A 12776-nucleotide genomic window follows, 5' to 3' on the forward strand; every position below is an offset into this window, starting at 1 on the left:
GCTCTACTTCAGTGTCTATATTGTAAACCGCTTGAATGAATTTAACCCTAACTTTAAGAGACCATCCAAGGAAGAAATACCAGGAACAATTACAATTCACAAGTAAATATTTTTTTATCCAAATCTACAATATGAAACACAGAATTTCACTAGAAGAACACAAATAACCTTATCTCCTTTAGATAATATCATAAGCAATTACCTGCAGAAAATGCAATAATCTGCAACACATATGCAAAGGAAAAACGACTGATTATATTATATATATTCACCAAAATAGTACAGTGGTAAGCTTGAGGCTATAATCTACTCCTTTCTCTAATGATTCTCTATATTACAAAAGTTCCCTCATTTATATGAGAGTATACATTGTCACCAAGATTCGTGGCTTTTCAATACATAACTATTAACTAACACTTTTGTTAACAAACTGGAAGATAAACAAATTCAGCACCCCTATGTGTTCAATGTACTTGTCATCTTTATACATTACAATATCATTGTTTAGCATTCTCATGTCATTTTCCGTCAGGAAATAATTGATAAAATATGATTCACATAAGGTGACAAGTCTTTGTCCCGATCTAACTCTGCCACTACTCGATTCTTCTTATTTACGAACTCTTATTTCCACTATTCTAACGATGCCAACTCACCATCACTGTAAAAAGAGGGCACCCTAGGGGTATTCCCATCATCCAACCTCTAAAGCTCTTTCCTTAATTGATTTGCAAATTCATCATGGGATTTCAAGTAAGCCTCGACTTCAACTCTCTCACCTGGATTCATCAAACTGTTAACATTCATCATGTCCTGCAACCATGACCTGAGCCTTTCGTGTTCTTTCAAAGCTCTGGTTGTTTCAATGTATGTCTTCCAGTAGTTCTCTGCAACTTGCAACATACTTCTGAATCTATGTTCAATGATCTCAAGAATTAACTTGTCCATCTTTTGTTGTATCTTTTCTACTTGTCGAGATGTCTTTTCGGCCCTGTTCCTCCAATATATTGCATCTATCAAAGCATCCATGGCATCTCTGTCAACACCATATGTCATCCTTGTTTGACTAGTGCCTATATCAATCTGAAGTAATCTCGCTTGCAGCCTTGGTTTTTCTTCATCGGCCTTCTCATACAAACTTTTGTATGTATAGTTCTCTCTAACAAGAAACTCTATTTGATCTTGGTTCAGTTTATCGTTTCCAGGCACAATTGATCATTTCCTATGGCTTGTCAGATGTTCTGTACTCACTATTGATAGTTGCCTTACAATCTCCAGACGGGCCACTCTGTTAGGAACTGTAAGTGGTAATAGGTATGGTATCCCTTCAAACCCATACACCCTTACTTGTGTGCAGTCTAAAAAACAATACCAATCTCCCCAAGTATGTTCAATTGAGGAATCTTCAGCAAAATCCTTTGGTCTCAAGAACTTTTGAATCTCTGGTGCAAGGGCATGATCATACAAGCAACCCAACAATCTATATATTGTCTTGAAAAAGAACTCCTCAAAGTGCCAATATTGATTATTTGCATACCTCTGGTCCCATGAAGAAACCCATAGTTGCACTGGTTTTCTTATTCTGGCATTGTCATATGCCCTCAGGACACATAACTCTTCTGGCCACAATCCTTCATCTTGGCCAACATATAATAGCATATGCATAAGCAAGGAATAATGCTTAAAATGCACATTAATGACATCCCCTTTTAACTTTTCTAACCCATGATTCAAAACTTCAACTAGGTAAGCAGCAAAATCAAAGAAGCGAGGGTCCTTAGACTGCAAATCGACACAAATGACCATGGCTGCAATATCCATTAAAGGATGGGCTTTTATCCCTAAAACTTGAGCAACACTATAGTAAGTATATTTAAATTATGGATGAAAAGAGTTGACATCATAGGGGGCCTTGTCATCTTGACCTAATGGCACTAAGGACCCTGCATTTCTAGGCCTGTGTATGGGGAGTCTCCATGTTTTGTAAATGTGCTCTAGGTTAAAATACTCATTTGTCAATTTCTCAAGGTCAATCAATTCTTCGAACCCCCAATCCAATTCAAACACAGTATCGATAACTTCTTTTGTAATTGTGAGAATTGGTTTACCCATATAGTTATATATGGTTTTGGTTTTAGGATCATAGTTGTTTGCCAATGCCTTCATGAGCTCTACATTTATGAAGACATTAGCCACAGCTAACCTGCCTAAGTTGAATTGCCATAGATTATTTATAGGCTGAGGGGCAATCTGTTGTATCCATATATGAATAATTCATACCCTCTCAACTCGGTCGATGTATCTCCAAGGTCCTCAAACCGGTCCTCCAGGCATTCCTCGTCAGCTCTAATCTTCTTGGACCTTAAACTGGATGATGGCCATTGGTCAATCAGGTCCTGGGCCAAAGAACGCCCTTCCCTTTTCTGTCTGTTGGGTTTTTCCTCTGCAGCAAGAGGTTCCTTTCCCTTTCTGGTTTTACTAGCCTTAGATGATGATTCCACTTGAATTTACAAAGGTGCTATGTGTATGGATAAATTACTTAGAATCACTGAGCTTTATCTATGAACCCGCCCAATTTTCACTTCTAGTTCATCGCCTGTGAATTCCTTAATGTTGTGTCCTTTGGTATCGATTCATCACTTATGGTGAATTTAATCAGTTAGTAATGATAGTTTTAACAATGGTTACTTGGGCACACGTTTGAATTTAATGGTGATGTGACCTCCTTGGGATTCATTTATGATCTTCACAGAAATCAATAATCATTTCAATGAGAATATGTCTTCCGATCATTTATTTTTCAGTCCATCGATCTCTTTGTTCCTATTGACGACACTTGTTTCAAATATTACTTCGATTAGGCATTTTCCCTTTTCATCAAAATACTACATTCGGTCATTATAGCTGTCTCCTCATCGACATATATCTGATGTCCATTGGGTCTCATATCGAAGAAACCTTGGGTTTCGGTGACTTCCTTTATCTTTCTGTCGAAACACTTTTTCTATCAACATCACTACACCCCTTCGATGAATGAGTCTATCGTTTCATCGAAACCCTCCTTTCTTTGATGACTTGCTTCCACTATTATCTTTCATCGATGAACAAATTAGTAATCTTCCTCGCTAAAGTTTCATCGGTGAACCCCATGTATCGGTAACATGCCCTTTAGTCTCCTCGAAACTCATATCCTTATCTATATTTTCTTTTGATGTAGCTTCCTTCTATTTGATTGGTATCATTCTGTCGATAAGAAAGTTTCTTTCGATAAGTCTCCTTCATGTTGCATTGATAGTATTGTTTCTTCGAAAGCCTTTTCCCATCGGTGAAAACCATCTCTGCTTTCTTCGATACTCTTTGTCGGTGGAATCATTGCTTTCGGTGAGTCTTTTTTAGAGTTCATCGGTATTCCCTTTTCTTTGATACCCCTTTTATATCAATCAGACATCGCTGGGTCTCATCAGTACTATTTGAATTTTGGATATTTTGATAGATTTCTATTACACTTGATCGACAACTCATGGGATATTATGATTTCAATGAAAATAATGATTTCTTCTAAAATAGAGGGCTCTTGTGATTTAATTCCACAAATCAAGATATTTTACTTAATTCAGATTTGATGCTCAACAATGGCTCTGACTGGGGATGGGGGTATGCTATGGATACTGATGGGAATGTGAATGGGATAGACTAGCCTAGTCTATGCTCCTTGATCCTCTCCTTGGATCACCAAGTGTTTCAACCACACCCTAGGGTCTCTAGGACTTCCCTTGCTTGTGGAATCCCCTGACCTTGCCCAATCCACCCACCAACAATCTGTGATTTTCCTCCCTAAGTCACATCTACTCTGAAGCATCAAAAACCCTCACATAAGCTAATAAGGGTTTAGCTCCCCCTTCACCTTCTTAGGTCCTAGCAAGGTTAGGATAGGTCTCTGACATGGTTATCCATCCATTCAGGTGCCCCCAAGAGGTTTTAACCTTCCATTTCATTACCGATCTCACTATTTTTTATTTTTTTTACAAAATAGGGCTACAAGGAATGTGCACAATTAGGCCTCCATTTCAGACTTTTAGGGATCCCTCTTGCAAATGATGCACAAACTTGTGAAACTTCCCAAAATGACTACTAATCATTTGGTAAGGGCTCAAATATTTTTCTAGTTTTGGGCCTCCAAGTGTCTGTACATTGCCCTAGGTGAATTTGGGGGTTTTTGAGGGTTTTTACAAGGGTCTTTGCCACCTTATCTGGATTGGTGGAAGCTCCTCCTTCTCACCAATGGTGCTTCACACATCCCTCTACACCTCCTCCAAAGGGTGCCTCCCTCCTTGCCCTACCTTGCTCTCATGGACCTCTGCAACTTCAACCCTTCCTAGTCGGGCACAGTCTAGTCTCGCCTAGGGGTGGGTCTTTGAAAGACTTTCCTGCATCTTCAAGGGCCCTACTTGCTTTGGGATATTGTACAAGGTTTTCACTCCTATTCCCCATGGTTTCATGGTGTCTCCACAATGGGGATAGGAGTTATCATTCCATTACACAAAACAGTCCAAAACTGGACAGTGACAGAGTACTTCACAAAATAATTACAAACACACACAAACCTGCATAAGAACCTACCCAAAGTGCTCAAAATGAAAGGATAAACACAATGCAAGATTCACAACATCGTTCAGTTTACAAAACAATCCATTATCAACCTGTTAATGCTTCATTTGTGCCGACTGGCAACCAAAAACACAGTCACAGTCAAGGTCTTTTCTCTTGGTCGTACAATATGACATCCAACCCCTCATTTTAGGGTTTGCAACAGCTTATAGTGTCTCTGCCTTGGTTGGTGCACCCTGGTTAGGGTTCCTAACACCAAACTAAAGTTATCACCTATTTGGAGGAAAAGTTGCATGACAACTTTGAAAAGTTGTCATGCAACTTTTTACAACTTTTGAGCAACTTCTACAATGTTGCTTTTCTTGGCTTTTAAGCCTACCTTGGGCTATCCTATGGACACAACCATGTCAAAAGGACCCCAAACACATCAAAGGCACACCTACCTTCTACTGCACAAGAAAACTCAACCTAGACTTATGAACCTAGGACCTAAACAAAACCAATGAGCTCTTAGCTCTTATTATATTTACATGGCTTCTTAAAGAAGCAAGATTCCAACAAAGGTCACATGGGGAAAGACCATAAAAAGGTGGTCCTACACCATACTCCCCCTCTGCACAAAATTAAGGAACTAGGGGAGAGATGAGAACCGAGTCAATACCAAATTTCTTGAACCTGCTCTCTTCAACCCAAGTGGCTTCAGACTCCAGTTGACCTACCCACTTCACCAAGTGTTCCATGTAGATCTGGTGTCTAGTAGACTTCTTCAACCTTGACTCCAAGATCTCTTCTTCTATGGGTTGCTTCACTTGAGGTAAGGCATTCACATCCAAGTCTTGTAGTACCTTTGCTTGATTCTCAATTTGCCCTGCTATTTCACCCTTGTATAGTATCAGATCAACAACATTGAAGACTGGTGATATAGCCAAATCTGTAGGAAGATCCACCTTGTAGGCGTTTTCACCATATTTGGATAGAATTATACAAGGTCCTACCCTCTTAATTTGTAGCTTAGTAGGCTTGTCGCTCTACATTCTAGCTTTGCTTAAATGGACCATCACATAGTCACCTACTTTGAACTGAACCTTTCTCCTTCTTTCATCCACTTTTGCTTTCAGTTTTTGAGTAGACTCTAGGATGGCTTTCTTGACTTGTTCTTGGACTTTCTTGATGGTTTGAGTGAAGTCCTCTGCTTGCCCACTCTTCATCTCCATGGAACCAAGTTCTCTTAGTTCACACACTCCTCTTGGATGTCTGCCATAGACAACCTCAAAAGGACTCCTTCCAGTGGTCCTATTTACACTGTCATTGTAGGCATACTCAGCTTGTGGAATAAATAGATCCCATGTCTGCCCATACTCCTTGGTTAGACACCTTAACAAGTTGCCTAACACCCTGTTAATGACTTCAGTTTGACCATCAATTTGTGGATGGTAAGCTGAGCTGAATGACAAATTAGTTCCTAGTCTCCTCCATAAGGTTTGCCAAAAATGGCCCATGAACTTGCTATCCCTATCTGAAACAATACTTAATGGGAGTCCATGAATCCTTACAATCTCCTAAAAGAAGAGATGTGCAATATAGCTAGCATCATAAGTAGTTCTACATGGAATGAAATGGCTCACCTTAGAAAATCTGTCCACCACCACATAGATGTTATCCATACCTGTCTTTGTCTTGGGGAGTCCTACCACAAAGTCCATGCTCACACACTCCCAAGGCCTATTCGGGACTGGTAATGGTTGATAGAGGCCTACATTACTTGGTCCTCCTTTTTTCCTTTGACACACACCACATTGCTCCACATACTTTCTCACATCTCTTGGAAACTTAGGCCAATAGCAGTACCTCTGTACTAGATCCAAAGTTTTATTGACTCCAAAGTGTCCACTTAGACTACCATTGTGTTTCTCTTGCATGAGATTTTCTGTCATGGATCCTCTAGGTACACATAATTGATTGCCTTTGAACAAGAGACCATTTTGGAGAGTGTAATCTGCATTCTCACCATGAAAATGATTCTCAAACTCCTTGCAGACCTTGTAGGCTGATGAGAAGTCCTCATTTTCTTCATAGAGATCCTTGAAACCTTCTATCCCTATGCTCTGCAATTGTAATTCTTGGACAGTCAACAACTTCCAGCTCAAAGCATCTGCCACCTTGTTAAGCTATCCCTTTTTATGCTTGATGGTAAAGGTAATGGATTGGAGGTACTCCATCCACTTCAAATGTCTATTGCTAAGCTTCTCTTGAGTGTTGATGTAACTCAAAGCCTGGTTATCTGTGAACACCACAAATTCCTTTGGGAGTAGGTAATGCCTCCACTTCTTGAGAGACTGAACTAGTGCATACAACTCTAGATCATATGCAGAATACCTCTTCTTTGCCTCATTAAGCTTCTCACTGAAAAATGCCACAGGCCTTCCCTCTTGACTCAATACACCCCCTACTGCAATTCCACTTGCATCACACTCCAATGTGAATAGTTTGTCAAAAGTAGGTAAGAGTAGGATGGGTTTTGTGGCTACTTCTTGCTTCAATAATTGGAATGCTTTATCACTTGTTCAGTCCATTTGAACTTAGTTTTAAGGCCTCCTTTTATGGTGTCAAGTACTGGTGCACATATGCCACTAAAGTTCCTCACAAACTTTCTATAGAATTGGGCTAAACCATGGAAACTCCTAACTTCAGTCCCTGTTTTAGGGGCAGGCCAATTCAAGATTGCCTCCACTTTGCTTGGATCCATCTTCAAGGTTCCCTTCGACACCACAAACCCCAAGTAGACTAACTCTTTCTTCAAAAAGTCACACTTCTCTAAGTTGATTGCCAACTTCTCTTCATGCAACCTCTCTAGGACTAACCTCAAATGTTGAAGGTGCTCCTCTTTGGTTCTGCTATAGATGAGTATGTCATCTAAGTACACTACCACAAACCTTCCTGTGAAGTCCTTCAACACCTCATTCATCAACCTCATGAAGGTGCTTGGGGCATTAGTAAGTCCAAATGGCATCACAAGCCATTCATACAACCCTTCTGTGGTCTTAAAAGTGGTCTTCCACTCATCACCCTCATTAATTCTAATATGATGATAACCACTTTTAAGGTCCAACTTGGTAAAATACATGGCACCTCCTAAATAGTCCATCAAATCCTCTATTCTAGGAATAGGAAATCTGTACCTTATGGTGATCCTATTGATTGCCCTTGAATCAGTACAAAGTCTCCACTTGCCTCCCTTCTTTGTTGCTAGTACTATCGGGACTGCACATGGGCTGATGCTCTTCTTGATCAGTCCTTGATCCAACAACTCCTGCACTTGCCTTGCCACCTCCTTATTTTGGTCAGGTGTGAGCTTATATGCTGCTTTATTGGTCAGGGATGCATCGGGTACAAAGTCTATTTGATGGCTAATAGACCTTCTTGGTGGAAGTGTTGCAGGTGCTCCATCACTCATTATATCTTTATACTCTTGCAACATTTGTTTTACCTCCTTAGGTACCTCTGTCTGCAACTAATCTTCCTCCTCCTTTGGCTTCACAAAGATGGCACATCCCACTGTCTCCTCTTCACGTAGCAGGTGTAAGAACTCTTTACCAGTATTAAGTAAAACACTAGGTGTTCTTGAGGTTCCCTCATCATTCTCTATCAGAGACTGAATCTTAAGGGTTTTGTTGTCCTTCTTGAAGGAAATGGAGTTCTCCTCTCCATCATAGATCATCTTCCTATCAAATTGCCAGGGTTTACCTAGTAGCAGATGACAAGCATCCATAGGTAACACATCACAAAAGATCTTGTCCTTGTATCCTCCAATAGAAAACTCCACCCAAGTCTGTTCATTAACAAGCACACTCTGCTCTTGATTCAACCATGTCACCTTGTAAGGGCTAGTGTGGGGTATCTTTGTGAGTTTCAACTTCTTAGCTGCCTCATTTGATATGATGTTGTCAGTTGACCCTAAATCAACTATCACCTTGCAAACTTTACCAAAGATTTTGCATCTCACCCTAAACAATGCTCTCTTATTCTTAGGTTCATCCTTAACCAGTTGTCTTATCAAGACTCTATTGAACATCAAATTCTCCCCAATCTCTGATTCAATATGGTCCACCTTAGGTGTTTTGCTGCTTGATGTGTCTTCATGAGCATAAGCAACCCTCTTTCCACTGTTTGATGAGGTAGGCTTGTCAGGGCATCTATAGGTCTAGTGTCCCAATTGACCATAGTTGTAGCATTTCATTGTTGCAAAGTAGGAGTTACCCCTACCGATACCTCTACCCCTACTTGGACCCCCTTGTGCACCTCTTCGTCTAGAATGGCCTCCTCTGAGATTGGTTTCACTGCTATGTTCAGTCAACTTGGACTCTCCTTGATTCCTTTGCTCATTTGCCTTGCTTTGGTAACCACCTCGGTGATTCATTTGGTCTCTACCTCTGCCTCTACCCCTATTGTTAGAGTCTCCCTTCCTTTTGTTCCTCTCTTCCACCTTGACAACAAGCTAATGACATTTTTGGACAGTAGTAGGAGTCCATAGGCTTATCTCCTCTTGGATGTTCCACTTTAGGCCACTTAGATACCTAGCCACCTTGATAGTTTCCTCCTCTTGGACTTTTGATCTAAGACAAAGCTTTTGAAACTCCTTTGTGTAGGAGGTCACATCAAGGTCTTTCAGCTTCAATCCCTATCTCTTCTTATGAAGTTGGACTTCATAATCCTCTAGTAAGTAGTTCTCCTTGATCTTACTCACCATGGCCTTCTAGTTGGCTATAGGTAGCTTTCCTATGCTAACTTTCTCTTCTTGCAAGTACTTCCACCATGTCAAGGCTGCTCCCCTTAGTCTTGATTTGGCAACCTTAACCTTTTGAGCTTCTATCACACCTTCACACTCAAAGTGGTTCTCCATACCCTCAATCCATTCCATGACAGTGTCAATGTCCATCCTTCCACTGAAATGTGACAATCCTTCAAAAGCTTTTGTATTCAAATCCTTGATGGCCTTTACAAAAGGTTCTTCATTGATTAAGGGGTCTGGTTCAGGTATGATGTCATCAAGATCAATTGCCTTCTTGCCTCTGTCACTAGTTTCCGCACCCCAGAGTTCTTGTGCTCTCTGATCAACCACTTCTTGCAACTTATTCCTTATTTCACTCATAGTATCTTTAAGGAGTCTATTTTTCTCCTTTTGCTCTTCTACCTCTGTAGCCAGCTCTACTTTAGTGACCATTATGTTTTCCCCTACTGATTCACCAGAATATAGAGACATGCATGGTCCACCAAATCTTTAACTTGTGCTCTGATACCAATCTGATGGGAATGGGAATGGGATAGACTAGCCTAGTCTATGCTCCTTGATCCTCTCCTTGGATCACTAGGTGTTTCAACCACACCCTAGGGTCTCTAGGACTTCCCTTTCTTGTGGAATCCCCTAACCTTGCCCAATCCACCCACCAACAATCTATGATTTTCCTCCCTAAGTCACATCTACTCTCAAGCATCAAAAACCCTCACATAGGCTAATAAGGGTTTATCTCCTCCTTCACCTTCTTAGGTCCTAGCAAGGTTAGGATAGGTCTCTGACATGGTTATCCATCCATTCATGTTCCCCCAAGAGGTTTTAACCTTCCATTTCATTACTGATCTCACTATTTTGTTTTTTTCCTACAAAATAGGGCTACAAGGAATGTGCCCAATTAGGCCTCCATTCTAGACTTTTAGGACTCCCTCTTGAAAATGATGCACAAACTTGTGAAATTTCCCAAAAGGAATACTAATCATTTGGCAAGGGCTCAAATATTTTTCTGGTTTTGGGCCTCCAAGTGTCTGTACACTGCCCTAGGTGAATTTTGGGGTTTTTGAGGGTTTTTACAAGGGTTTTAAGGCCTGCCTGGGTCACAGTGATGGTTTACTATCTTTGCCACCTTATCTGGATTGGTGGAAGCTCCTCCTTCTCACCAATGGTGCTTCACATATCCCTCTACATCTCCTCCAAAGGGTGCCTCCCTCCTTGCCCTACCTTGCTCTCATGGACCTCTGCAACTTCAACCCTTCCTAGCCGGGCACAATCTAGTCTCGCCTAGGGGTGGGTCTTTGAAAGACTTTCCTACATCTTCAAGGGCCCTGCTTGCTTTGGTATACTGTACAAGGTTTTCACTCCTATTCCCCATGGTTTCATGGTGTTTCCACAATGGGGATAGGAGTTATCATTCCATTACACAAAACAGTCCAAAACTGGATAGTGACAGAGTACTTCACAAAATAATTACAAACACACACAAACCTGCACAAGAACCTACCCAAAGTGCTCAAAATGAAAGGATAAACACAATGCAAGATTCATAACACTTTTCAATTTACAAAACAATCCATTATCAACCTGTTAATGCTTCATTTGTGCCGACTGGCAAACAAAAACACAGTCACAGTCAAGGTCTTTTCTCTTGGTCGTACAATCTGACATCCAACCCCTCATTTTAGGGTTTGCTACAGCTTATAGTGTCTCTGCCTTGGTTGGTGTGACCTAGTTAGAGTTCCTAACACCAAACTAAGGTTATCACCTATTTGGAGGAAAAGTTGCATGAAAACTTTGAAAAGTTGTCATGCAACTTTTTACAACTTTTGAGCAACTTCTACAATGTTGCTTTTCTTGGTTTTTGAGCCTACCTTGGGCTATCTTATGGATACAACCATGTCAAAAGGACCCCAAACACATCAAAGGCACACCTACCTTCTACTGCACAAGAAAACTCAACCTAGACTTATGAACCTAGGACCTAAACTAGGACCTAAACAAAACCAATGAGCTCTTAGCTCTTATTACATTTACATGGCTTCTTAAAGAAGCAAAATTCCAACAAAGGGCACATGGGGAAAGACCATAGAAAGGTGCTCCTACACTAGATACCTTCAAGGATCCAGACTCTCTGGTTTACATAGGGCAAAAATTAGAGGAAATGTGGTTTTTACAATGGGAGCGAAACCTAAACTACTATACATGGTGAAGGCTATTGTCAAGAAAAGAAGTTTTTTAAGAATTGTCCATGTACTGACAGTTCTTGATCTTCTCTTGTAACACTTTGGAGAAAATAAGAATCTTCCCCTACTTTATCCATAATCACATATGGTCCAAGCCATATAGCCTCAAACTTGCCATGCTTACCCTTATCTTGACTCCCGGCGTTCCACATCAAAACTAGATCACCAACCTCAAATTTTCTATTTGTTGTTCTTTTGTCATACAATTTTTTCATCTGATTTTGAGTTTTGATGTTCTTCTCCCGAGCTTCCACCCTGACTTCATCAAGCTCTACCAACTGTATCAGCCTCTCTTGTAAAGGATCATCAATCTCTATCCCTTCTTGTGATATGAATCTATGTACATGTAAGAGATTATCCAAAGGGAGTCTGGCCCTTTTACCATAGACTAGCTCATATGGAGACCTCCCTGTAAATTTTTTTGTTGTTATTCTATCTACCCATAATGCTAAATTCAGTTTTGAGTCCCACACCCTTTTATGTTGTCCTAACACCCTTTTGATGATCTTTAGGATGTTTTTATTACTTGACTCAGCTTGCCCATTACCTTGAGGGTGGTAAGGGGATGAATGAGATATTGTTATGCCATACTCTTCAAAAAAGGTATTGAATTCTTCAGACTTGAAAGACATGTCGTTATCAGAGATGATCCTTGGAGGAACACCGAATCTAGTAATGATATTTTCCAGTTTGAATTTTATCACCACTTTACTGGTATCCTGTTTAGTAGGTATTGCTTCCACCCATTTGGTAAAGTAGTCTGTGGCAACCAAAATCCATCTGTGTCCTCCACTCAACTTTTTTGATATTTCTCCTATAAAGTCTATTCCCTGCTGTTGAAATGGTTCTTCAACCTACATCAGTCTTAGTGGAAGTGATCCTTGATACTTCATTTTGCCCGAGAATTTCTGACAAGCCTCACATTTTCTAACATAAGCATAGGAATTGTTGAAGACACATGGCCAAAAATATCCAGCTCTCAATATCTTGTGTGTTGTAGTTTTGGCTGAGAAATGACCACCACAAACCCCTTCATGCATCTCTTGTAGGATCTTCTCTGCTTGGTGTTCATCTAGGCACAACAACAATATCCCATCTCTATTTTTCCAATACAAGTCTCCATTGATGATCACATATTT

Source organism: Cryptomeria japonica, chromosome 4 (assembly GCF_030272615.1).
Source record: "Cryptomeria japonica chromosome 4, Sugi_1.0, whole genome shotgun sequence".
NCBI lineage: Eukaryota > Viridiplantae > Streptophyta > Pinopsida > Cupressales > Cupressaceae > Cryptomeria > Cryptomeria japonica.